We start from the raw sequence: 27,920 nt of genomic DNA, 5'->3' as shown, positions 1-27,920 counted from the left end.
GTGTGTGTGTGTGTGTGTGTGTGCCCGTGTGTGTGTTTATATGCTCAATCTAGGATGCCTAGGAGAGTGGAAAATCCCATCTTGGCTTTATGTTGATTCTGGGGATCCAAACTCAGGTTCTCATGCATACACCAACAAGGTGCCTGTCCACTGAAACATTGCTTTAATCCTAAACATAGCTGTAAATTGTACCTCTGTCATTTGTTATATGATCAACTGCTAAGTAAAGTTAAAAATGCTGTGTACTGGGGCTTTGGTGGCCCAATAGGGGAAGAACCAGGCACACAAGTATAAGTATGAGAATCTGAGTTCTGACCTCCAGTGTCATATAAAAAGGTAGACATAGTCTCATGTATGTGTGTGTGGGGTGTAGTATGTGTTTGTGTGTGTGGTGTGTTTGTGTGTATAGTGTACGATTTTGTGTGTGGTGTAGTATATGTTTGTATGTGTGGTATGTTTGTGTGTACAATGTATGTTTGTGTGTGGTGTGTTTGTGTGTGTGTGTGTGTGTAGTGTATGTCTGTCTCTGTGTGTATGTGTGTGTCTCTGAAGGATAGAGATAAGCAGATCCAGAGCTTGCTGTCCAGCCAGCCTAGCCAATCAGTGAGCACCAGGTTCAGTGAGAGACTCTGTTTACAGTGACTATACAGCGAAGAACAATAGTAGAAGATGCCTCATATCTGCCTTCGGCCCCCACATCCAAGCACCTCTACATATGCATGAGCACCTGTGTATACATGTGCACATAAAACATACACAATAAATATGTACTTCAGAAAGCTGGAATGAATGTTGAGTTAAACATATATATAGCTTTTAAAAGATTAAATGAAGCGATGCTCACAAAATGCTTTTATACTCTGGTAACAACAATAACGATAACAACAGTAATAGATAGGATTTATTGAATGCCCACCCACCCCACCCCACCCCCCGCTGCCAGCACCATGGAAAATTTGCTTTTACTTAACCCTCACAAGCACAAGTTGGACTGGTTTCCAGTAGTCCCCGCTTAGCTATGCTTTCATTTTCTCAGGGCTTCAATCACCATGGTCACTTGTGGCCCCAAAATCTTAAGTGTAAAATTCCAGAAATAAACAATTCATAAATCTTAAAGTATACAAACAGCAGTATAACTTCTTTCTGCGCCCTGCCTCTTCCTGCTCGGGTGTGAATCATCCTTTGTGCATGTATCCACACTGTATATGTTATGTGCTCATGAGTAATTTAGTAGCTTCTAATTGGCTGTCACAATCCTGAGATGCTCTTAGCATCTATTTTATTTAATAATAGTCCCCAAAGCACAGAAGTAATATGCCCAGACACACATCTTACAGAGCAACCGTGTCTCAGACATGGGCTCCCATGGTTGCAGTGTGTTCTCCTTCCTTCCAGAGACAGAGAACTAGTGAGAGAAGACTCCCCTGGCTTAGGCATCCCCTCCACAGATGGGTATAGTCTGGTATAACCATGTGCAAGTGTAGCAGGTGGATGAGGGAGCCAAGAACCTCCTGGTCACTGCCTCCACACCAGCAAACTACCTGGGGCATCAGGTCCCGTTGGCAGGGTCCCGGTTAGAGTGCTCATAAGAGCAGCTGTTTCCTTTAAGGAGTGATTGGTTAGAATGAACCAAAGGGCTCTATGTCCAGGTCTAAGAATAGCCCCACATTTCTGACAGGGACTTAGTTGGGATGGAAGCCATTCTTTCAGGTTCAGAAAAGGAAAGCGTGGCCGTGCGTCACTGACTTAAAATAGGTCCGGGCAGGCAGGCAGCTTGCAGGTGACAAGGGGGTAGTTTCTAGGTTGGTATTTCCTCTATTTCCTGTTTTGGATGTAGGTTTCTGCCTTCTTCTCTGAACTGGTGTGTGTGTGTGTGTGTGTGTGTGTGTGTGTCTGTGTGTCTGTGTGTCTGTGTGTCTGTGTGTGTCTGTGTGCATGTGTGTGTTCATGTTTATAATGTTGCACACCCGGCTTTCTCTCCTCTCCATCTGCATTATTTCCGTCAATACTTTACCAGCTGCTCACGCACTGTTGTAGGCCCCCTCATAGACATTCAGTCAACTCTGTTTTCTCCTCAGCTCTCCCCTGTAGGGTCACAGAGTTTTGGCACACCTGCAGAGCAGTGCAGCAGAAGGGATGTGCTGTCCTGTGCTGGAGTTTTCCATGGAAAAGGAGCCTAAGGTCCTAAGCAGTCTGACGTTTTATTTCCTGTTCACAGCACAGCTTTCTTTAAGCTTTCGAATCGATACATTTGGATTTGAGATAGAAGATGTTCCTAAATTCCTTCACTTAAAATGTTTTGTGACGAGCTGGCAAGGCGGCTCAGCGGTTCCAGTGCCCCTGGGGAGGCTGCCACACACACCCCTCCGCCCCCGTGACTGCTGACTTGAGTTTGATCCCACTGAGGACAGTGAGAACAGACTCCTGCACTTCTGACCTCCACTTAGTAAGATGTACGACATAACAAATATAAGTTTAAATCAAAAATACTTTGTGGGCCTTTCTACCTCTCCGGTAGACCAGAACTTGACTCCCATCAGCCACATCAGGTGGCTCACAACTGCCTGTAACTCCAGTTCCCTGACACCCACTTCTGACCTCCTTGGGTGCCCATACACATAGGGCTGGTACACACTCATCATGAAAAATATAAGTCTTTTCAGAGCTGCTTGTGAAGGGGCTTGTGTTTCGGACAAGCTAATGCAGGCCTGTATGTTCTTTCCTCTTAAGGAGAGACTAACTAAGGGCAAGAATAAACTCTAAAACATGCAAGAGACATCAGCAAGAGAACTCCGAGAGTTCAAAAGAAGAAAGGGGAGGTAGGTAGAGCGAGCGTGGGAGCAGGGCGTCTCAATGCCAGACACCTAGGATGTGACCTAAGCTTGGCACTTCCCATAGCTCGCCAGCCAGGATTCAGTTCCTCTCTGCATGGAGGGCCCAGCACCTCCCCTGTCTTCACTGACAGACACATGGGGGACCAGACAGGACAACGATGGGGATCACACCTTAACAAACAGCCTTATTTATATAATTCTGAGATACCCTCTTTTTCTCGAGTGCAGACTAAGAAAATCCCCAAATTCCAGGCAGCACCAGGGAGGATCTGGGGAAGCTTCAGTTATTTGTGAAGTTATTTGTGATTGTATGAGGCTAGAATGTCACTGGGCTCAGAGGCTAATAAATGAGACAGATCCTTTAAGTTAGACCTAAATAGAGCAAGAGCCTAATTAAATAAGACAGAGTCTCTTAACATAAGAGGCAGGGTGTCCTAATACAATGAACAAGCAGAGCACACTGCATAAGACCCAGGGAACTATTTTTAAGGATTTTTTTTTTAAATTTTTTTTTTTACTTTTAGTTATGTATGTGTTGTGGATATGTGGGTGGGTATATGCATGTGAGCACAGGTGCCTGCAGAGGCTACAGGTGGTGGATCCCCTGTGGCTGGAGTCCTCTGCAGCTGCAGATCATCACCCCCACGTGAGTGATGGCAATTGAACTCTGGGAGAATAGGACAGTGCTGCGCCATCTCCCCAGCCCAGAAACAGGGAAATACATGAGAGATGATGCCTTGCTGACACCTATGTGAAGGCTAGCCCAATGGGGGAGCCATCTGAAGGAGACTTCACAGCAGCCGTCAGAAAAGCACCTCAGGATGCAGGCGCAGAGCCTCCTGAAGTGAGTGAACAGGCACCGGAGAGGGCTCAAAAACACCTTGATAGGACTCTGCTCACAAGTAGATTGGATGAGACAGGAGCATCTGTGAAACCGGTGAGAGAAAATGCGGTCTGAACGGTGGTGGGGAGTAAAGCAGAAAAGGCTGTGCGGGATTGGATTCTCAAATTGCTACATTAACTACTCTGTGGGGGGTCGGTAATCAGCTTAAGGAGAGGACAAACAGGTCCTCGAGAGTGACAAATGATTGGAACACTTAAAAATCAAATATTCCTAATAGCATCAAAGGTGCATAGAAATAAACCTAATTTAATTGAAAGCTACAGACCACAGAATTATTATTGAGAGAAATTAAAGCAGTCAAATAAATATTCATGAGCTAAGAAGCATTATTTTATCAAGTCTATGTTCAGTTCCCTTCAAAGGGATCTAGAGTAAGGTCTATATACTACAGCAAGATTTTAGCTTATTTGTAGAATAAATTGGATTCTTTTTTTTTTCAAATCTACCTTTATTTATTTACTCTCCTTTAGTTTAAATCCGGGATGGGTACAGCATCACACGGATTCTGTGTCCAATGGCCTTTGCAGAAAGGTTGGTTCGGAATTTGGCGCAAAGCATCCCACTGCTTCCGTGGGCCTGAGTGACTTTCGCCAGATCACTCTGGCTTTGTTTGGTTTGCCTCCAAGAGTCACTGTATTGGTTTTTGTTTGTTTGTTTGTTTGTTTTTTGCTTTATACACATAAGCACATTCTTGCCTAAGTAGACCTCAGTTTCATCTCTGACATAAATGCCTTCAATTTTAAGAAGAGCCGTGTGTGCTCTCTTTGGTTCCGGAGACCTTGCTTGTAGCCAGCAAAAATGGCCTTGCACCACAGCCTTCCAGACATACTTGCTTTTAGAAGTCCTATTCCCAGCAGGCCTCCACCGGCGCCAAGATGGCAGAAAGCATAAATGGGATTCTTTATCTGAAAACTTAAGGTATCATAAAAGATAGGATAGGTGACAATCTTCATAAACACTGTGGTGTTGATTGGATAAATCTCTGGCTTCAAACTTGTAATCTGCCTCAGCCTTCTCAGTGCTTGGATTGTAGGCATACAGTGCCATACTCAGTCTTGATTCTACTTCACACCAACACATTCTCGGCTGAAGGGTAATCTCAATATTAAAGGCAAAATAATTAAATTTGTGAAAGATAGTATAAGACAGTCATTGCATGACTTTGGAATATAATGTTCTCAATATAATAAGAAAGTTCTAAAGAGAAGGAGATGATCAAGACTTGATGAAAACTGATAATGTTCATTGTCATAGATTGCTGCTAGGAGGGGTGGAAAAGCAAGCCACACACACACACACACACACACACACACACACACAAGTGTGCGCGCGCACCAGACACACACAACAAACACATGCACACACATGCATGTACACACACACACACATATACAAACCTACATATACATGCACGCACACACATACATGCACCAGGTACGACATGCACATATACATACACACACACATGCACCAGACACACACATGCAAACACATGCACACAAATACATGCACACGCACACACATACATACAAACTTTCATATACATACACACACATGCATGCACACACACATACAAACCTACATATACATGCACACACGCATGCACACACATACATGCACCAGGTACAACATGCGCATACACGTACGCACGCACATGCAAGTGCACACACACGCATGTGCGTGCACACATACACATGCATGTGCATGCACACATACACACACATACACACACATACAGAGAGGGACACGGATGGAAAGAGAGAGATGTTTCCAATTAAAATTCTGATTAGAGGTTTTTACGCAAAGTGTATGCAAAACATCCACATCATGAGTAGTTCATCAGAGTGACAGCTAGGAAAACAGTTCAGTATGTGAAGTGCATGTTGCACTAGTGTAAGGATCTGAGTTCTATTCCTGGAACCCATACTGAATAAAAACAAGGTGGTGGGTGTTTGTGATGGCAGAGCTCAGGAGGTAAAGAGGAGTTTCCAGGTGGTCATCACATGAAAAACAACACTCAAGGAGGACCTGTAGCCTCCACATGTGCATGTACATTTCTGTACATACACATATACATGCACACACACAGAGGGACAGAGAGAAAGAGAGAGAGAGAGAGAAAGAGAGAGAGAGAGAGAAGGAGAAAGAGAGAGAAAGAGAGAGAGAGAGAGAGAGAGAGAGAGAGAGAGAGAGAGAGAGATTTTCAATTAGCCAAAAGCAAGGGCAGCAAAATGCAACATAAAATCCCAGCTTGCTCCCACCACTATAAAGTGTATACAGATACACATGCAGGCAAGATACCAATACACATGAAATTTAAAAATTATTAATAATAATAATGATAATAATAATAACAATAAAGAATTCTACTCCAAGGGACATAGCCAACAGAAAGACACAAGGACACTCAAGCACAGAAAAGATGATCATGCAGCTATATTCACCAACGACTGGGAATAACCCAGATTTCCATTAACAATGGAATTGGATTCATTATCTGAAAACTTAAGGTATCATAAAGGATAGGATAGATGATAGTCTTCATAAACACTGTGGTGTTGATTGGATAAATGACAGTGTGTGTAAAGCTGTATGTAGCATTGAAATTAAATAAGGGAACAAGACCCAGAATCTCATTCTCAAGGCAGCCATGATGGTGCCTGGACTTGTCCCATTCATATAAAGTCCAAGAACAGAGCGCTGTCCAATACAGAGAGAAGTAGAGATGGTAGTTGTTTGGGCTCTTGGGCTTTATGACACCCTGCCTCTTGACTCTGTCAAGTTTGTCACCTCAGTGAGGGGGACTGCTTCTCCTTCCCTTACTTTTCTCTAAGTACACTTGACTTACGCAGAGTTTACTGAAAAGAACACACTCAGGTTTGCAAAGTTGAATAGTCAAGGTGAACAGGAAGGGTGTGTATTCTGTCTGTATTTCGTTTGTTTGTGTGTGCAGCTGGAGTCTGATCTTGGGGTCTTGTCATGCTAGACAAATTCAACTAGCTTCAACTGCTGAGTGGCAGGACCAGCCCTAAAGTCTTATTCTTTAAGTGTTGAGAGAAAGTCTTCAGTTACTCAGGCTGGCCTTAAACTCCATCTACAGCTCAGGCAGCCCTTAGCCCTGTGATCCTGCCAGCCGCTGGGATCTCGGTCCTGTGCCTAGGACAAAGAGTATTTAATGCTGTGTTTAGAAACCTCCGAAGGCAAACATTCTTTTACTCTGAGCAGATAAGAAGAAAGATTGACAGGAAAGTAAATGGTTCACAAATGGTTTGTGCAGACAACCCGCTGAGTACCTTGCTAGTTTCCTTCAGGAGATGCCTTGACTTTCATTCTAAGGCCACCCTGCTTACCTGGAGGCCAGGCCACCTCATGGAGGTAAGGATGCAGGCAGCAGTGGGCTTCTCAGAGTGGCTGGCTGCTGCCTCCATCCCTAACACTGCATAGGTCAGAATGCTCTCTCTACAGCCACCACCACCTCCCTTCCCAGCACTGTCTGTCAGCTGATGATTTTGAACTAGTGCAAGAACAAAGGTGCTTCAACCACCAGTCCTGAAAATGGAGAGTTGTCTGATTCTTTATGCTTCCACTTGGGCTTGGACAGGCCAAACAGGGGCCAGACTGGAGCAGAGAGCTTCCTCGAGGGGCTGTGGACCAGCAAGTGTGTAGATAGGATTCCGGAGACTGACCTTGACTGTGGAACTACAACCTTTTGAAAGGTAGAATCCTTACCATGCAGTTGTTTTTCTGACTCTAATTTTGTTTGTTTTCTGGTTGAAGAAAATGAGTTACCATTAGAAATGAATTGGGATCCCAGTGTCTTCTCTGCAAGCTGAGATGTAGGGCTTCTGCCGGTGGTAGAATCACCTTGCATGGGAGGGGACAGTGTGCCTCTATTTTCCCTTTGCCATATTTCCTCTTGCCTTGTTCATCTCCCCATTTTGTCATTCCTGATGTCTTCAGTCCTTGACCTTTCTGCCCATTCCTCTCTCTTCACACAGTCATGTTTATTTAATTTTGGATGTTCTCTTCTGGCCAAGAGTTGGTTCACACCAAATGGAAATAAATGTGATTAACTCTGTTCTAGACTCAGAGGGACTGAAGCAAAGATCGATGCCAGATGTTGTTGCAATGACAACCTGTTGTGTTGAAGGACACCAGGAAGACACAGTCCAGATTCACAGGGAGTGTGCCATTCACCTATTGTCACATGCAGCACAGAATGATGCAGGGGCATGCCATTATATCAATTCCTAAGTGGGGCTTCTTAGAAGATGGTACTTCTTGAGGTCTGGTACCTGGAACAGTGAGGCTTCTCAGGGGATGGGACCTCAACCCAGAATGACAACATCACCTTATAATTTCATCATCATTATCTACCTCTATCTACCACCACTACTACTATCATCATCATCATCATCATCATCACCATCATTGTTGTTATTCCTTTTGGGTTTTTTTGAGATTGTAATAAAATTACATCATTTCTTCCTTGTCCTCCCTCCCTCCAAACCCTTCTATTTACCCCTCCTTACTCTCTCAAATTCATGGCCCCTTCTCCCCCAAATTCCTGCTATACATATATATATATACATACACATATTTTGAAATATACAAATTAACAACCTGCTCAGTCTGGATAATGTTACTTGCATGCATGTTTTCAAGCCTGACCATTTGGTATTGGCTAACCAGTTGGTGTGCTTCTCCCTAGGGATGGTTGTGCCTCCCACTCTCAGCTTTCCCTAGTTGCCTGTAGTTCTTTGTGTAGGGTTGAGGTCTTGTGGGCCAAGATCCAAAACTTCACTGGCCCTGAGTAGTTGGCGAGGCTCCGAGTACCAGACAAGATTTTCTCTTGTTGGGGAAATTCTTTGAAATGCACTTTCTCTGGGACCTTTCCAGATTCGCCAAATCACAGAGTCTGAGAACGGGGTCCATGGGTCTGTTTTAACAGGCTCTACATGCTTGTGATGTGTGTGCAAATGTTTATCCTCGGCGTCTCGTGCTCAGAAACTTTGTTTGCTGTCGTTAAGTGGCATGGACTGATAGCGTGAAGATGGCCTGAGAATAGGTGAATACTTGGTCACACCAGAGAGTGGGGAGGGGGAGAGAGATAAAGAGGAAAAGAAAAGGAATCCAATCAGGACCCCTGGGAATGTTCCCTTAAGGCTCCACCTGGGTTAAAAGATAGCCAGGCACACGGACACAGAAGACAGAAGGGACAGAGAAATAGAAAAGTGCCAACACTTTACCAACTTACCAAGTTGCCTAATCCTTAGCCTAAGAAAATATTTAAAAAAAAAAACCAGACACTTTCTAAGTATACAAAAAATTCAATGAGTAACAGAAAGTATAGGGAGGAGATTTAGCAATAAGTAATATTTTCTATGGTGGTATCAGGGCTTTGAGTTGTAGCTCAGTTTCCAGGCTCACCCATTCACTCATTCAGTCCAGCATGAGTTGGCATGGAACATCCAGCCTGGAAGTTCTACTACCATCCAGAGCAGAAATAAGTGAGTCTTGGATGAGCCAAAGGCTAGAGCAAGAGGGGACTCTCTCCCATCCCAAAGATGAAGGGGAAAATGCAGGGCAGAGTGGTGGAAGGGCAGAGATGCTCTCAAAGATGGGGTAAAGAGGGTCTCAACCCCACATTCTGCCCTTAGTTTGGGGTGGAAATATCCCTAAAAGGACAGAGAAACCAAGGAGGGCTCATGAGCCAGTCCTTAGCCCATCACCCATGCTTTGAGTTCTCTCTTGAGCTGGAAGACACAGCAAGCAAGACTGATTGTAGACAGAATGTCAGTTCCTGCTTTTTGCATCCAGGGGCTGAGAGGTCTTGGACACCCATGTTTGCTCAGAAAGTGGTTTCTGACATTGGCCTGTTTGGTGACCAGACACTGATGCTGTCCCTCCACGTGGCCGACAGCTGGCCAGTTGGCAGTGGTACAGCTGAGCCCTCAAGGTTACTGACAATGGCTGTTCTCATCCCATGAGCAGATTTGGCATCAAGGCTGGAGAGAAAGAAAGACTTCACTCAACTCCCACTTTTCCCAAACAAGCCAACAAGAAGGGCAAGGTGTTTGGAAGCTTCTCATACCTGCTACCTGACCCTTTTTCTGTTTGCTCGAGGTGGTGGTGCCACAGTTAGAACCTTTGGAGTTTATTTGGTATATTTTTTTGACTGTGTTAGTGTCTCTACTGTACTTAAATTCTCTTCAAAATAACCTCCACATCACCACATTTTTTGGAATTAACATGGCAGTAAGAAAAGGTGGGATGATTTTTAATTGTCCAGACTGAGCAATTATTTAAGATATGGCTTTAGAGGCTGGGGCTGAGTGGGTAAGAGCATTTGCTCCTCAAACATGAGGACCCGGGTTCAAATCCCCAGCATCCAGGTAACAAGCCATGTATGACTGCACACGTACTTGTAACCCACCCCCCTGCTATGTGGGGGTGGTGGGGAAAGGAGGGTAGCCATGGTTTGCTGGCTGCCAGCTTAGCTCCAAGTGCAGAGAGAGACCCTGTCTCAAAGGAATTAAATGGAGAGTGACAGAGCCAGGCACCTGGCATCCTCCTCTGGCCTCTCCACTCATGCAGAGGAGGCCATGCACCTGCATACACAAGTATGCACATGCGCGAATGCACACACACGCACACACACATGCACACACACGCACACACCCATGGGTTGGGCAGTCAGCTATAACTACATGAAACCTTGTGGAACAACTCGAGCTCACAGGAAGCAACCTTTCTCTCAAAGGCCAAAGGAGCCCTTTGACCTCTAGAGACATTCAAAAGGCTGAGATGCCACATCCAAAGAACATGACCTCAGGTATGTTTGTGGAGGAAATTTTGAGAGGAAGGAAAGTGGCAAAGACGCCTCTTGCCCTTGGCTTGAGGGCCTGGTGAAGGGCACTCTGCGGGCATTTGCTGGAAAACCTACATCTGCCAACTGGGCTGAAAACTTACTCAGGGCTAGAACAAGACAGTTTCTGACTTCCTTCATCACCTCCACCCGTGAAAATAAAACTCTTGTTTTTCTTGTTTCTCTCTTCAGGCTGCCTGGAGATGGGAGAGAGAAACTTAGTCAGTTGGGCCTGTTCTGTCAGACCAGATGATTTCCCTTTAGAAAGATCCCATTTTATAGGGTGCAGGAGGCCAACACATTGTGATGGGTGGTGGGAGATCCCAGTCGAAGGTGGGGAGCAGGGAATGAAGGCTTCCACAAACCCACTGTGTGGAGGGGACTCCTCAATAGGCAGGAATGCCTGGAGAGACTGGGAAAAGAGCAGTATGTCAGGATTGTGGGCCCGGGGGCTAGGGAAGCTGGGCAACCTTCCCAGTCAGCTGTGTGCAATGGAGTCTAGCACAATGGTGCACAACCTTCCTAATACTGTGTCCCCTTAATACAGTTTCTCACGTGGTGGCCCTCTACCATAAAATTATGTCCTACTTTATAACTGTTATGAATTATAACATAAATGGCTGTGTTTTCCAGCGGTCTTTGGTGACTTCTGGAAAAGGGTGTTTTGACCCCCAAAGGGGTTGCTACTGATAGGTTGAGAACCATCCGCCTAAGCACTAGCGTAATACTGAAGCATCCCAGTGATGAAAAGACTAGTGTCTGGCTCTCATTGTCTAATATGAGAAATCATAACGTTTCTTCGGGGAATTCTTTTTCCTGGCAATAAATCCTCAAGGAGAAAAATCATGTGGCAGAACCAGCCCCAGAGGAATGTCCATGGGTCAGAAGGAGGCCACCTAGTCTAGAAGGTTCTGAAAATTCTAGTTGGGCATTGGGAGGAGTCCAGGCAGTTGTGCTGATGGAGGGGGCTCCAGAGAGGAAGGACCTAGGGAGTTAGTCAGAGGACTTTGCTCAGAATGAGGGAGGGAGTGGGGGAGGCTACTAGTGGAGGCCAGCCACAGGGACAAACGATGTCACTTCACTATCTGTAACTTCCTGTTTTGGAGAAGGGGCCTGAGCTTGCTTTCAGGGGCCATGAAAGGTGAAGCCTGGAAGATTAGAGCTTATGCTCTGGCTGGAGGGCAGGATTTAAATGGTCAGAACACAGGTGGCTGAGGGTGTCTTCCAGGATGGGGTGACAGACCTGGGCGGACTAGAAGGAGAAACAATGGGTGACTGTGATTTGTGTGCCTCAGTTTTCACTGAACAGAGCAAACACACATGTAATGAAGTCATAAAAGTCTGTGGGAAGTGAAAGAAAGAAACATCAGCAGATCAAAGGGTTTGGCAAGCAACTGATGGGTCAGATACTGGGGTCAGGCCTTTGAACCCCCCCCCAAGGCTACACGAGGCTCCTACCTGGCTGAGATCTATGGCTCTTCTGTTCTCTGGCTATTGACACAACACCCTGGCTGCTCAGAGAAATGGGCTCTGAGTGTCCTGGCATCCTTGAGGTAGCTCCAATTTCCTAGATGAATGTGGGGAGAGTGGTGGGGAGAGTGGAGGGAGCTGGGTCTCCTGAGAGGAATAGAAGATGGATAGTAGATATATACAAGGGGAGAGAGAGCTTGCTGTCTATGGTTCAACTGCTCAGCTGAGCTGCCTCTTGGTTCAAGTGCTGCCCAGCCTGAAAGAAACCCTGTTCCACCCAAGCTTGCCTCCAGAGCAGAGCGTCAGCCCCCTATGCCAGTGGAGTCCATCAGATAGCGAGGTCTTCTGTCCCCAGAGCCTCTGTCAAATCTCTGTGATCTTTTTCTTCCACTGTGACCAACAGTGTAGACTCCTGGGACTCAGAAGGATCCCACATGGTCCCAGTGGAACCAGTAGTCCATCCCAGAAAAAGCAAAGATGACTCAGGATGCAAACATCTGAAGAGGCGCCTGACCTGACTCCTTGGGTATTAGAAAGACATTCACTCTTTGCATCAAGCCAGAAGCTTCACTGGTGCTATGCACAGTAAACAGCACACGAACTCTGTCCATCTCAAGGGTATTCCAAGTACTCCTCCCCCAACCCCTCACCAAGGGTCTTCCCTGCTTTTTGCTACCCTCCCCCATCATACAGAATTTAAGGCACATTATAAATTTGAACCACTCTGCTAAGTTAGAATAAGTAAGAAATTCATTTCTTTTTGTGTGGTTTTTGGAGCTTTGCAGAAAACAACAATGTCAACAACACTAACCCAAACATTAGAGTTCTTGAAAGGCTAAGACACAAAGACATTGAGTTTGAAGGTAACCTGGGCTACATAATGAATTGTATATTCCAGACCAGCCTGGGCTACATGGAAAGGACTGTCTCAAAAGTAAATAAATTCATGAAAATCTACTTTTGCCCAAAATAACTATTTACAGAAACTTCCAAGTTTCTGGCCGGATGAAATGCCCCAGGTTTGCTGTTAGTGTCTACAGCTGGGAATGACCTTTGATGTAACCAGTGACTCAGCTTACTCGAAATAAACCTGTTGTCAAAGATTCAAAATTTATCTCTTTGACACATACATGTCTTGTGACCCGCCTGTCCTTCTGCTCAAAGCACTGTCCCAATCCCTCTGACTCAACGGGGAAACCACAATCTGCAAGAAGTCAGAGCGTTCCCACACCTGGGGTGGGCTGCACGTCACCAGCAGGGCAGCAGATGTCATTGTGCCTGAGCAGGAAGCTCAGCAGGATGGCTTCTTGCCACTCCTCTGTCCACAGGAAAGCATGATGATGCGGTGGCTTTGTGATTTGGTGGGGAGCATGGTGAGGTGTGACTTGCCATCCTTTCTAAACAGATTGTTCAACACAGGAGCAGTTGTTTCTTGGGGGAGGCATAACTCGAGGTAGGTCTGGAGATGGCAATGGCTCTTGAGCTCTTGGCTAGCCCACTGCCCCGTCCTGGGGCCACTGCTGACCCACTAGGACCCTCTGAAACAGGTGCTGTGTGGCAGTAGCTAAAGGCTGTCCCACTCACCCAGGTCCCCCACCAGTCACTCACAACCATGCAAAAAGGGAAGTCTTGGCCAAAACTCACTGTCGGTTTGGTGCCTGCTCTCAGAATGGCACTGTCTGAGAATACTGAGGTGCTCTGCTGTAAAGGAAGGGGAGTCAGGGCTATCCATTGCTGCCTCCAAAACTCTGTCACTGTGGTGGTTTGAGTGAGAAAGGACCCCATTGACTCATATGTTTGAATCTTTGATACCCAGTTAGTGTGGCCTTATTGGAGGAAGTGTGCCACGGGGGATGCCGTTTCTCTCTCTCTCTCTCTCTCTCTCTCTCTCTCTCTCTCTCTCTCTCTCTCTCTCTCTCTCTCTCTCTCTCTCTCTCTGTGTGTGTGTGTGTGTGTGTGTGTGTGTGTGTGCCCTTGCTGCCTACAGATCAGGATGTAGCTTTCAGTTACCTCTCCAGCACCACATCTGATGTGTGCTACCATGCTCCCTGCCACAGCGACAAGGAATTCATCCTCTGAAGTGGTAAGCAAGCCCCCAGTTCAATGCTTTCTTCTATAAGTTGCCTTTGTCATGATGGCTTCTTCATAGCAACAGAACAGTAACTAAGACAGGAACCTTCCATGCCAAGCTAGGCAGGTCAAGGCAAACTTGCCCAAGGGCTTTCCACTGGGATTTGTTCTTTGGGAACTTCTGCAGACTCTGGACTTTTCATCTGTTCAGGAGCTCCACTGTCTTTCCTGGTCTCTAAGCCTCATTCCCTATCCTGTCTGCCCCACCCCACCCCCAGCCACCTCTACTTGCAGTTACTGTCCTTTTTGGGGAGTTACTGAGGTCATGGCCTCTGATCATGTAATGAGTGTAACCATTGTTCATGTCCTAGAGAAATTTTGAAGATAAAAACAAAATGTAAATACCCACTTTTAGGGCAGGAGGGTCATCTCAAAGCTAGGGCAGGAGCTCTGAGATGTATCTGGCTACATTAGCCTCTGGCTGGTGTCCCTATCATGACTCTCCACAAGCTCATGGAACTTGCCAGCAACAATGTAAGATGAGCTCTTGGACGAGTCCCACATTTGGAAGGAACTTCTGAAGCATGACCTACTTTTTTGAATATCTAATGAAATTCATAGATTTTCCCCATAAGATGCATATACTCAATACTTCTAAAAATCTAGCATTTTCACAAGTGTCACAGATCCATTCATGAGAACCTTGCTTTGGGATCTTTTTTGCTTATCATCGGGGTCATGAGTTCCCAGCATCTCTTGCCATGAAGATATGGTCAATATTTTGATTTTTTTAAGAGAGCCTATGGCTCTCTCACAGGGACATCTAGCTCTGCTAAGTAGTTGAGCAGTACATTTCCTTGCAGGTTAAAAGTCTGAGGGAAGAGCAATGGGCACAGCATGACAGAGGTGGTAAGCTCTCCATCTGGGAAGCTGGAAGCGGAGTGGGCACCAATGGGATGTCAGCCATTGGAAGTGCACCCTGCATTTTGTTTACATAAAGAGAAACTGAGGAGGTGCTGTGGAAATGAAAAGAGACAACACCTTCCATTTGCTTCCACATTAATTTTGTAGGTAAGTAAATAAAACATATGGCCTTTATTACACCAAGAAGTTATATAGGTCAGAAACACAAACAAGATTAAGAAAGGGTTGGGGCAAATGGAAAAAGTCTTAAATAGAAAGACATTCTTTGGTCACAGACAGGATACTGTTGGGGACATCGTGGGAGGCACAAAAAGGTACGATATATTTAGGCTCATCATAGCTAGGATTCCATCATTTTCAGGAGCCTCCAGCCAGGGCTGATGAAAGAGTGAATGTTTGGAAGGTGATAAAGGTCTCAGTATCAGAGGTGGGAAACTTGGATTTTCCAGTGAGCTAAGAAAGCAGGAAGCATCATTCCTGTCTCATAGTCTGTCTAGAGTGACAGCTGGATCTGCTGACCCTCTGATGTCACACCCAGATGAGGGCTCCAAGCCAAGGATTAGGTCTCATATTCCCCATACACTCCTCCCTCTCACAGCCAAGAGAAAATGTTCCCTCTCCCTAGCTTTCCACTGCAGAGAAGATGCACCTAAGATTATTCTATATCCCCAAAATTATGAGGGAAAAAGTATTCTCTCAAAGGAAATAGGGTCTGGGCAGGCCCAGGAGAGAGTGTAAGGCAAACCTGTTCTCAGCTCATGGCTGTAGAAGCAACCTCCATGTAAATCCATGCACCTCAGAGATAAATACCCGGGATTCCTCATGTTGAACATGACCCAAGCCCATACAGGTTAAATAAAGATGTCCTTTCCTGGGCACATGTGTGCATCTGCAGAGTAGGCATTTCAGAGCCAGGTCGGCCAGGTTGTTGTGTAGTGTTTTTCTCTAAATTAAAACAGTCCCTCCTGGAGGGAAAAGGGAGGCTCCTAAGATTCAGGAGACTCAAGAAACTTGGAAAAGGTGCCTTCACTGTGAATAATTGCTAGGGAAGGGAGTCTCTTGAGTGGAACTCTGGTGATATTATCTCCTTTCTCATGCAACTAGGACATAAAATGACCCTCCAGAAGAATGAGGAGCACCGCCTCTTTCTAGTCTCTGAAATACACATGCTTTGACTGGTTCAGAGCTGGGGTGAGGGGAGGCTAGTAGGCAGAAAAGGGCAAGCTGGACCTGGTATTCAGACAGGGTACATAGAGGGTTTGCAAGAGGAGTCATGCCAGACTCTAATCAGGAAAGGGAAGGAAAAAGTCTCCAACCCCTAGATCAATGGTTCTCAACCTGTGGGTAGCAAACCCTTTGTGGGGGTTGGGGGTGTCAAATGACCCTTTCATAGGAGCCACCTAAGATAAGACCATTAGAAAACACACAGCATTAGCAGTGTTGAAAACCACTGTCTTAGACAGCCCTGCTTGGAAGATACGTGGCTACCTAAACACCACCTTCTATAGGGCAGGTACGTGTCCCTGCCTGGACAGCTTTGGTCTCTCTTGCCTCAGTGCTCTTGGTGTCTCCCCAGGACACCAAGACTTTAGGGCAATGGTTTCAGTATTGTGTCCTTGTTTGGCCCTGCCTTCATCTGAGCCGGTGTAAGACAGGCTTACTGTCCTGGTCCTGGGTTGTCTCTTTTGCACTGATATCTCTTTGTCCCTGATGTCTGAAATTGTGCTGGGAGGCAGTGTAGTGGCAGAGGCCTTGCCTAGCACGAGTGATACCTCTGGTTCAATTCCTGACACCACAAAAATCAAAGATAAGGTATTTGAAATCGTGCAGCCATGGAAACAGTTCCGGGTGACAGTATACAAGAGATCACCGACCAACATAGCTGGTCATCTATGGATGCTCTACCTGGTTTGCACTCTGGCCTTCTCAACTAGATTCCAACAAGATGGATGGATCTGCAGCTACTGATAGGCATTCTGATATATCCTGTGCGTGGGCCCCTGCTAAACCCTCACCAGGATGGTTCCTCTTATCATCCTGGTGCGACATATGAGGAAACTGAGGATCAGCAAGGGGAGCTGACTAGCCCAGCTGAAAAGCAGGATTTGGGGAGATGAATCTGGAAGACCCACACTCCACAACTCATGTATATACTAGAGACGATGCCTCCTTCTCCCATCCCACTGTCTCTGAGAAGTCCTTTCCAAGTGAAAATAATCAATATTATTAGGTTTCAGTCAGCACTCCCTCCCCTTCTCTTCATTGCCTCTTAGTCATCTTCTCTTAGTCTTAAAGCTCCCTGCACTGCAACCTAATGAGCTGTTGGCATTAGATAAATATGTGAAGCAGGGCAATCCTCGAAAGAGGATTAGAGTTAGTTTACCTGGGTTTCAATTGTTAGATTGGCAGGGAAAGTAAGCAAGGGCTTATTTACTCTGGGTTTTGTTTTTGTTTTGTTTTGTGTTTCTACCTAAAGTCTTTTGGTTGGGAAGGTGAGAAGGAATAATACTGAGGTAGTTAAAGGGGAAACCCGGTGCTGTCTGACAGGACCAAGGTGTGTGTGAGGGATGGGTGTCATTTCTGGTCTGGGCAATTATTGCACGCTGAGCGCTGTTCATTCTTAGCTCTTTGTGGCTAACATGGGGGAAATTTTGGGGTGGTCCTTTGGGCCTTAAGGTGCTCTCTAAAACCCAGTTTGGCCCACGGTTCATTTCTGATGATATTCATTAAGCTCAGAACAGACTGCCTGATCAACCAAGGACACCAACTCCCCATATCCTGTCCCTAGGCCTTCACTTTGTATTTCATTTCCAGCTGACAGCCATCCTAGCATCGGTGTGTGCTCACCTTGTTCTCCTGATCAAGCTCCATTTCCAAGCTTACAAAGCTAGAAGGCCAGATTTAGGGGTTAGAGCCCCTGGAGCTCTATAGCTACTGCTAAAGAATAAGAAAAATAAACATCCACCAGACAGTATCAGAATTGAGGCTGACTGATCGTGGCATCATGACCTCAATCATGGCACCGAGTGTGGACAGGGTGTTGCAAGCTAGGTCCCAGCAGCCTCTGCTTTTCCTTGTTAGAGGTTTCTCTAGTTGGGGATCTAGAGCAGGAACCTCTCATGAGTGTGGCTGAAAGGACCCCAACTCAGAGGACCCAAGTGCTCAAGGAGGGTCCCCATGCTTCCTGGGTGCTACTCAGATAGCCCAATCCTGCAGCAAGGAGATGGTATTATTATTATTATTATTATTATTATTATTATTATTATTATTATTATTATTATTATTATTATTGCAAGGGACTGGTGATAGCAGGACCCTCTGTTTGGTAAAGACAGAAGGGGTAGTTGGCAGGAGCCTGAAGGACCCACAGGGAAAAGTCAAGGCATTCATTTAGCAGAGGTGTTGAATCCAAACACTTATGAAGGAATGCCCGTGTGGGTCTGTTAAAATCCAAACTTGTGACTGCAGCCATGCAAACCAAGGCTGTCCCTAAGGGTTCTCCAAAGAGCTTCATTGGCTTTCACTCTGACTACTGTTGTAGTGACATACTGCTGTCTGGCTCCCCAGAGCATGCCCAGAAACCCCTCTAGCCCTCATTCGAAGGTGTCCCAGGGACCTGAAGTGGAAGCTCGCTTTCCCCCTGGTCCAGTGCAGTCGGTATCATTCCTAATGCATTCCTTTTTGTTCTTCACCGACTTCTAATGTCTCAGGCTGTCCCCAGGGTAAAAGCACTGATGTAACTCTCCGATGAGAAGAGGCCTGACGCCTCGCTCATTTTGAAATACTGACATTGGTGGGGAAAATTACTCAAGCTCTCTTGTTCCTTTCCGGGCCTAATTAAGTGGCTCTGCAGGTGACTCAACGCTTTTATTTTTCAGAATGACATCAGACTTATTTTCCATTTTAATAGCTTGGTTACTTCATCGATTTTTTTTTTAAGAAAAAAAAAATCCAATTTCACTTTCTGGTCTGTCCATCCCCCACCCCCCATCCTCCCACCCTCAAGCCCCCTGCCCCACCCCCTACTTCCCACCCCCACCTCCCCATCTGATTTTTCTTCCACCCTAGGAAATGCTAACTCTCACTGAATCTAGAGGCTGCTTCTGCATATTCTTCTCTTCTGTGCCCCAGAATAGAAGAATCTGGGAAAGGAGCCTATGTGCTCTCTTTGTTTGCTAAGTACCTAAATAATTTCACCAAGTGTTGGCGTTGTCAATATTTACCATCTGGTGCTATTTTGTCTGTGCCACAATGGCCACCACAGGAGAACTTTGTCCTGGAGGCGGCGTCTGGGTTCCTGCAAAAGGCCACATGTCACACTTCTGGATCTTCCTTTCTGCACTGTGGCTGCCCCTGACCAATTCAAGGAGAGAGGTTCAACTCCACAAGCTCGTTCTGAGCTCCTTAAGTATTTACAAGGTAGTGGTGGACCCTGCTAACCTGGAGGTCAACTGTCCCTGGCATTTCATAAATCCTGTAGTTTGGAGAAAGATGTGAGAATTAGTCATCATAGCGTACCTTAGCTTGGACCCTGCTTTAGGATAATGCAGGTAAGAGTGTTTCACATGATAGGTTGTTTAATCAGTATTGTGGAGAGCAAATGAGCATGCTTAGTAGATTTCCCTTGGTGGATTTCTTCCGCCAGCCTCATTCCCTGATTTAATTCCATCCCCAACAAAGCCTTATGAGTTGGCAATGGAGACCCAGTTAAACCCTGCTCCTCACTGACCATTGGCCCCAGAGGAACCTGGCCCAGCAGGCTGGCATAGCTCACAGGGGTCCAGGCTTCCTTTGGGACACAAAGGTGAGGGGAGCAGAGGTAAGCGATCCTTTCTTCTCTGAGGTTCAAACTGACATCAGAGACCTTGCAAGTAATGCACACTGCAGGGACTGAGAGGCGCTTTGTCACACCAGGAGAGGTCAAAGACTCTGTGCACATAGCAGGGACTCATTAAACATTGTCTTTCTTCCTTCTTAGGAAATTTCTATTCTGTAATGAGTGTTTCCCCCATAAGAAGGGTATTGGCCTCCGTAGGGTTTGAGGTTGTTGCTTTGTTTGAGAACACTTGTGTATATGGAAGATATTTCATGGGGGATGGAGGTAATGATAAAGTAAGGGGTGCGGGGGAGGGGACCTGTGAGAGAATGGAGCACCGGATGGAGGAGGAGAGGAAGATGGGAGGTTTTAGGTAGGGCCTGGGCCTCCGCTCTGTGAAGGGCTGTTTGCCAGGAATGCTTGGGGATAAGATCAAACCCAAGCTTGGTGGACACAGGAAGAATCTGGTGACGAGGAGTTCAACAGGAGCTGTGGAACAGGGTACCCAGTGCCCACTCCTGGAGATGTCACCTTTCGGCTCCTGTCCTGGAGACCTAAGGTTAAGGGACCACCATGTCATGATCCTGCTAAAAGAGTTTATGTGCAGTACAAATTGTCTCCTGAAAAGGAGTGAGCTTGTGGGGTGTGTGGGGTGTGAGTGTGTGTGAGTATATATGTGTGTGGTGTGCGTGTGAATGTGTGAGTGGGTGGAAATATGTGTGGTGTGTGTGTGAATGTGTATGAGTATGTGTATATGTGTGGTATGTGTGAATATGTGTGTGTGTGTGTGTGTGGTATGTGAGTGGGTATATATGTGTGGTATGTGTGTGAATGTGTATGAGTATGTGTATATGTGTGGTGTGTGTGAGTGTGTGTGTGTCTGTGTGAATGTGTAAATGGGTGTGAAGTGAATAGTGAATGTGTGAGTGCATGTGAATATGTGTGTATGTGTGGTGTGTGTGTGAATGTGTGAATGTGTGTGAGCATGTGTATATGTATGCTGTGGCGGGGGTGAATGTGTGAAGGTGTGTGTAAGTGAGCATAGGTGTACATGAGAAAGATTTTCTGAGCATCCAAGTCTTAACACAATGCAGATTTGTTTCAAATGAGACAGGAGTTTGGACTGAGTCTCCTCTGGAAATAGAAAGCAGAACACACTGAGTTGAGCTTGTGTGGCAGCACACTTCTTTAATCCCAGTTTTCTGGATACAGAAGTGGTCAGATTCTCTGTGAGTTCTGGGCCAGCCTGGTCTACACAGAATGTTCCAGGGCAGCCAAAAATTATGATACCGCAATCTACCCCATCATGTTCAAATGTCACATGTTAGTCAAAATAAACTTAAGAAGTTTTTGAAGCTTCCCGATATCTCCTTTATATGTGTGATTTGTGTATCGATTTACCACACAATGCTCCATTAAAGTCATAGCAACCGAAAAGGGAGAGACATGCTAATCCTAAGAATAAAGTAGTCATTTCTCAACCATCCAGCGATGGAAGGTTGTATCAGGCACCAGATTGTTCTGGCAAAGACAGCACATGAGCTGGGTGCCTGGGCCAGTATGGCCAGTAATCACTCAGGAAGATGAGTAGCCCAGGAACAGCTCCCAGCAAGAACCAATGAAGGATGGATACCAAGTAGTGGGAGAAGGTGGGGCCCATGCTGCCATGTGGTTCATGGCCTTCCACAGCCTAGCAACACGTTTCTTCTTCTATTGGATTAGCTCCATGGTTGTAATTCATCCTTCTCTATTGGGGGCCACACCAGACCTTGAGACATGCCACAGCAGCGTTTGTGTCCACACACTTCAAGGGATCATGGGTGGAGGATGGTGCCTGGTCAAGGGTTTTCAGTGACAGCTTGTAGGAGGAACTGGTTTCATTATTTCCAGTTCTGTTCAGAGCAACTTGGCTTCTGCCCCACCATGAGGATCCCACTCTACTGTGTCTTCCCTCATGGGCACTGTGGAGAGCCTATTGTAAATGCCTCATCAGACCCCTCATCAGAGAACCTGCATATGTGCAGTTGTGGCTGAGGGACCAACTCCTTCAAGCATATTGTCCCTCAACTCTGTACTCTGCAGTGGTGGGCCTTGGGATGTCTGTGTGTGGGATCCCCTTGGTCTTTACCCTCTTGGCTTGAGAAATGAGGATGGGTGACTAGCCAGTGTGGGAGGAAGATGGCAGGCGTCTCAGGGCGCTGGACTTAGTAGGTCCCCCGGGGCCTCAGAGCCTGAGGCCCTCTGCAGGAGTCTATGTTCTGGCAAGCTGGGCTGCCTCTTGGCGCAATTCCCAGATGTGGAGTAATGAGGTCATCAGCGGGAGGCTGGGGCCAGCCTCTGATGGGCTGTGTCATTGTAGCTTTTCCTGGGGCTCTGGCTTAGGGGGACATATTGCCCTTTCCTCTCACAGCTGGGCTAGCATGTGCCGCTCACTTAAAACAAGCCTGTCATGTTCAAAGATCCTGCATACAAATGAAAGGGGGGGGGAGGGAGAGTAAGAGGGAGGGAGAGAGAGAGGGAGGGAGGGAAGAAGGTAACATGCTAGTATGGTGGTAGATGAACACAGCACCATTCTGTAAGACGTGACATTTCTCTAGCTACTAGGACATGCAAGGGTCCGTGTTGCTGGGGTTTATTCATCTGCTTACACATCTTTTGCACAGCCTTCCGTATCATGTCTCTCTCGGAGGACTTCCAGTGTGAGTAGCTCTCCTTTGTCCTCCCACGATGTGTCTGGGAGAACCCTTGCCTGAACTCCTGCTGCTTGTCCTTCTGTCCATTCCTCAAGTCCTCTCACCTGGGGCCACTGTCACAAGGCAGCTTTCCCCAGCCTCCACCCTCCCTGCCTGTTTAATGAGGACAGGAACAATAAATACTGAGCCCGAGTTGAAGACAGGCTGGCTCCCTGGCTGAGAATCTAGACTCTAGCTCCATCGGGCATTCTTGCTGAGCTGCTGCTGCTGCTGGGGCTGGGGCATCTTTAAACAGGCACCCGTGCTTTTTGACACAGACCGTTCAGTCCTCTAGAGGCAGGACCCCAGGGTACGGCGCACTCCAAAGCCTGAGCTTGAGTATCATAGGCCTGGGTTGCTTCTTGGCTCCATCCTTCCAAATAGAATAAATGCATCTTCTCTCCCTCCCCCTCTCCTCCCCTCTCACCCTTCCTTCTCCCCTTCCCTCCCCTTCCCCTCCTCCCTTTCAACCCCTAGGTCATCCTATCATGCATATCTGTAGCTTCTTTAGACTAGCCACTCCATAGGGGGTCCCTGTGTAGCACCACCTTGGCCTTGGTTTCCCCTTTTATGTGCCCTTCTCTTCTGGAGATAGCAAAGTACCTCCAGACAGGTGGCCCATTCCCCAGACAGAATTACAAGGCTGCAAATATCCAAGTCAGTGAACAGAGGAAAGGCCTCAGTGACTAGGATTGTTATTAAAACTATGCCCCCAATGGCTGGCACTTTCTGCAGACTGCTGCAACCCACAGGACTTTTAACTCTGTCAAAGTATTGCCAGCTGGCCCTGGAGGGTCTGAGAGGTATTCCGGCTTTGCTCTTGTACATAGACCACTGGGCAGAAAGATGCCTCTGAACACAGATGTGCATACTGGCATGTGTGTACGCACATGTGTGCATTGAGCCCTGGTTTTCAGATTGGTTATTGTAATAAGCACGAGACAGATACGATTGTATAAGGCCTGTTCTCTGGCAAAATGACCCAGCCCGGCAAAATATGAAAGAGATCCTGGGAGACTCTTGCAAGGACAGAGGGCTTGAAGGAGGGCAGCCAAACTCATGGGAACCCAGTAGTGGGATGAACAATAAAACTTGTCCCAAATTCTTTAAGGGAAAAGGGTTGCACTGGGTTAAGTTTCAAGGATGAGCATAAAATGGGGTGAGGGTCTTGTGATGGTCAGAGCCCTGCGAAAAGAGACTGACAACCTAGCCCAAGCAGACAACAGCTGGCTCTGACTCTAGGACCTATTCCTGTAGAGAGGAACTCAGCTGTATAAGAGCTGTGGTGGTTAGGTTTTATGTTCAACTAGACTGGCTGTTAGACATTTGGGAGATCATTATACTGAACAGACTATTTCTGGGTGAAGCACATTTCCCCTTCCACAAATGGATGGGTGGGCTACATCCTGACAGCTGGGCGAAAGAGGGCAGGCCAGGAGCCACAGGGGGTTCTTCCTGTTAGCTACCTTCTAGCTGGGATGCTGCCCTTTTCCTGCCTTCAGACTCAGATTGAGACATCACAGGCTCTTCTTGGCTTTGGACCTTCTGCCCTGCACTGAAGCTTCTATCTGCAGCTCTCCTGGAATTCCAAAGGCTCTGTCCTCTGGGGCCTTGTCAACTTCCAGTGTCACAGAAGCCAAACCTTTGTAATCTCTCTCTCTTCTCTCTCTCTCTCTCTTCTCCCTCTCTCTCCCTCTCTCTCTCTTTCTCTCTCTCTCCCTCTCTTCCTCTCTCCCTCTCTCCCTCTCTCCCTCTCTCCTTCCCTCCCTCTCTCCTTCTCCCTCTCTCTCTTCTCTCTTTCTCTTCTCTCTCTCTCTCTCTCTCTCTCTCTCTCTCTCACACACACACACACACACACACACACACACCACATGTCCCTCAGCTTGTGATAGGATTACATGCTGCAAATCAAAAGAAAAGTGAAGAAAACAAAAACAAGAACAAGCCTGCATTAACTTTAGCAGGAAACCAGCCCAGGATGTTCACCTGTCTGCCTTCCCACCCACATCTACAGCTGCCACTCCATCCGTCCTCCCACTTCACCTCCTTCTGTTTCAAAGAGGAAAGGCTCCTTACCCCAACTCCCGATTTTTTTTTCTGGATAAAAATTTATTTCTTTGCACTAAATTCTTTTAAAGCATTTTATTCCACTGTGGTTTAAAAAAAGCATAAAATATAAGCTCTATCTCATCCATGTAGGCAGTATTGTGCTTAACTTCTAAGTTTCCTTTCTGGTGCCATGAATGCCAACTGAGGTAGCAAGTGGAGGCAGAGGGCTCTCTGTCAGGTAGTGACAGAACACTACATCAGGTAGTGTTACCAGAGTTCCTGGAGGCCAAGGATGGCAGCGTGGACAAGGGTTGGGAAGGAGGAGATAGGTGTGGTGGGGCACATTTTACAGTAGACATCTCGAAGTGTGGTGGGGCACATTTTACAGTAGACATCTCGAGCGCCATTTTGCCTTAGGGTCTTCCTGTCTGTTTCCTCTCAAAGGATAAATGTGATCTTTCTCCCACCATCTGATGGTCACCTCAGGGAATAGCTTAGTGATAACCAACAGTCTGCAGATGTGTGTTCACCATATCCGATTCACTCTGGATCGCCTTACACTCGGAGAACTGAACTCACTAGGTCATAGAACTCCACTATCCATAGGCAACCTGAAGCTCATTGGGCCCATGTCTCAGGGCCTCTTGATCATCCTAAAGAGTATTCAAAAGACTGGGTTTTTTGTTTTGTTTTGTTTTGTTGTTTTTTTGATTTTTCAAGACAAGGTTTCTCTGTGTAGCCTTGGCTGTCCTGGAACTCACTCTGTAGACCAGGCTGGCCTTGAACTCAGAAATCCGCCTGCCTCTGCCTCCCAAGTGCTGGGATTAATGGCTTGTGCCACCACCGCCCTGCCAAAAGACTGGTTTTAAATGCACTGGCTCGGGGCTGGAGAGATAGCTCAGCAGTTAAGAACACTGGTTGCTCTTCCAAGGTACCCTGGTTCAGTTCCCCACAACTACATGGCAGCTCACAACTGTCTGTAACTCTAGTTCCAAAGGATCTGACATGCTCATATAGACATTCATGCAGGCAAAGTATCAGTATACATAAAAAGAAATTAATCTTTAAATGCATTGGCTCTTGGTCTGAACATTTTGCCTCATCCAAATAGCCCATTCCCACTTCCCCAGAGCCTGGAAGTCCCTATTCTACGATGAGGTTTTGTGATTTGGAGTTCTGGAGACTCCACCCAGGATCCCTGTCCTAAAACCGTACTGGTGTTCTTCCCCTCCCCTATCACCCCTTTCTCCCTCTTTTCCTTACCCCATTCCTTTTCCTGGTTGTCAGGATGAGTATGACATTGTACAGTTTGGGGCTTGAGTCTCCATCTTTTCCCTAGGAATCTTGAGAGAAGGGACTCTGCGCCAGTCTCCCAAGCCCACACCAATGTCAGTGTTGTAAAAACACTCAGTGAGAAATGGTGGACCTTGATGACACTGGGTGAGGGTGGAGGGAATGTCTTTATTTTATATAAGTCTAGGCTGAGGGAGACCCACACTCCTGGTTGAGTGGGCATCCTTTAAGTTGCCTTCTAGAACATTCCCACCATTCAAAGCCACCATTATGACCACAGTGTTATACCACATGCCTCCCTTTCCCACACTGGATATACACTTGACGGGTGCTTGCTCTAGTAGACTCTACATCCTACTGCATGAAGGAGACTAGATACTGGATGTTATTGGGAGGAAGAAAAAAAGAGGGCAGGGGAGAAAACAACAGCATCATTTAAGAGAGATTGACTGTGTGTCCAGCAGAGTTTTAAGTGAGCATTCTGGATATACGCACTCATAATCTCATTTACATTTAGAGTATGCTAAAATCTTGTTTATATTTTAGACCTGTAAGTTCATTTGTGTGCATTGTATTTATATTATGTAAGTTTACATAGTCATGCAAGTGTATACAGTTTCATATAAATGCATTCATATTTAGAATTAACCTTCCATAACTACAGATTCTTTATCAGTGAAGTCAACCAACAATGAATTTAAAAATATCTATTCATTTATATTTTATGTTTTAGTTATATGTGTGCTTGTGAGTCTGTGTGTTGACATGTGCACATGAGCACAGACTGCCTGACTGTCTGGGGCTGGCTAGAGGCATTGTACTGAACACCAGGCACCTCTCTGGAGCATGTGTGTTCCTTGGGCCTAACCCTGGCTCAGACCTCAGTTACTCTGTACCTGTGTGGGGAATCTGCCTTGTGCTTTTGGATCTCAGTGCCACCTTGGTAAAATCGTGTCTAAGCCTGATGCTGGGAGGCAGGAGACAGTGCATCAATGCCAGGCTCTGAGCAGGCAGCCAGGGGCACCTTCTCAGCACAAACTGGACTGTGGCCATCAGAGGGTCCTTCCATACAGAGCTGTCCCCTTAAGACAGACCTGAGACGGGAGTCTAAAACCTGGTTCTTACTCTACTGATTCAGCAGACCCTAACAGCCCAGCAGAGCTTACATCCTGATTTCAGTGGAGAGAGGCAGGTCAGTTTTAGCTTATGTCATTAGGGTGGGGGCAAGCCCAAGGTTCCTGACCTGAGCTGAGAGAGGGGTCCCACCCCACCTACCTTTGGGGGCACTTAAGTTTCATAGTAACTCTTTCTGAGAAGAAAGTCATCTGCCTACTAAGAATAACCGTGCCTACACACCAAGCCAGGGGTTCAGATCTCCTTCAGCTGAAAGTCATCTTTCTAAGGTGAGACGCTTGTTGCTAACCTTGACTCTAGTTAGGACCTTAGCCAAAGGAGAGGCCAGCTGCTGTGCTCAGCTGGCTCTTCTGTCCCCACTCTGTCATCACAGCCATGATGATGGTCTTCACCAGGGCTGGGGCTTGGCCTCCTTGTCCCTTCCAGGGATTCCCAGCCTCAGCTTCCCCACAACATTTGGTTTGATGGAGTAGTCTTTATTAAATGCTTTTTTTTTCTTTAATTTTATTTTAAACCTGATAAACCTAGCCATGAGCATCATTACCTGTTAAGGTACAAAGTGCAGCCTGGAAAAACTATCCGCACCCCACGATCCTGAGCACAGTCCATGACAAAGAAAGAGATTAAATCCTCTTTAAAGGAAAAGCCCAGAGAGGTGAAGTCTGTGGTGTGCACCCCATTATTAAGTCTTTGGTTGAATCACAGCATATATTATTTTATCCTCAAATTCTGATGGCTATTGGTGCTGGTGAGCAGATTTCTTGAGATCGCCACAGATCACCCGAGGGGATAAGCGCACCTCAGGACCGAGATGTGGAGAAAGCCT

At 46.5% G+C, this 27,920-nt stretch overlaps 1 long non-coding RNA gene across 4 annotated transcripts in view; it reads left to right on the top strand.

Moving 5' to 3' along the window:
* Positions 1 to 27,920, top strand: part of LOC116090897 — a 170,691-nt gene that overhangs the window by 126,888 nt on the left and 15,883 nt on the right. For 3 of the 4 annotated variants that reach the window (XR_004118843.1, XR_004118841.1, XR_004118844.1), the window contains one exon: positions 15,010 to 15,217. The exons of the other annotated variant lie outside the window; for it this stretch is intronic. This is a non-coding gene — a long non-coding RNA (uncharacterized LOC116090897). The remainder of the gene's footprint in view (positions 1 to 15,009; positions 15,218 to 27,920) is intronic. 4 annotated transcript variants of the gene reach the window in all.

The sequence above is a fragment of the Mastomys coucha genome, unplaced genomic scaffold (assembly GCF_008632895.1).
Source record: "Mastomys coucha isolate ucsf_1 unplaced genomic scaffold, UCSF_Mcou_1 pScaffold15, whole genome shotgun sequence".
In the NCBI taxonomy this organism is placed as follows: Eukaryota; Metazoa; Chordata; class Mammalia; order Rodentia; family Muridae; genus Mastomys; species Mastomys coucha.
Note: the sequence above shows the minus strand (reverse complement) of the source record. Positions and strands in the feature narration are given on the sequence as shown.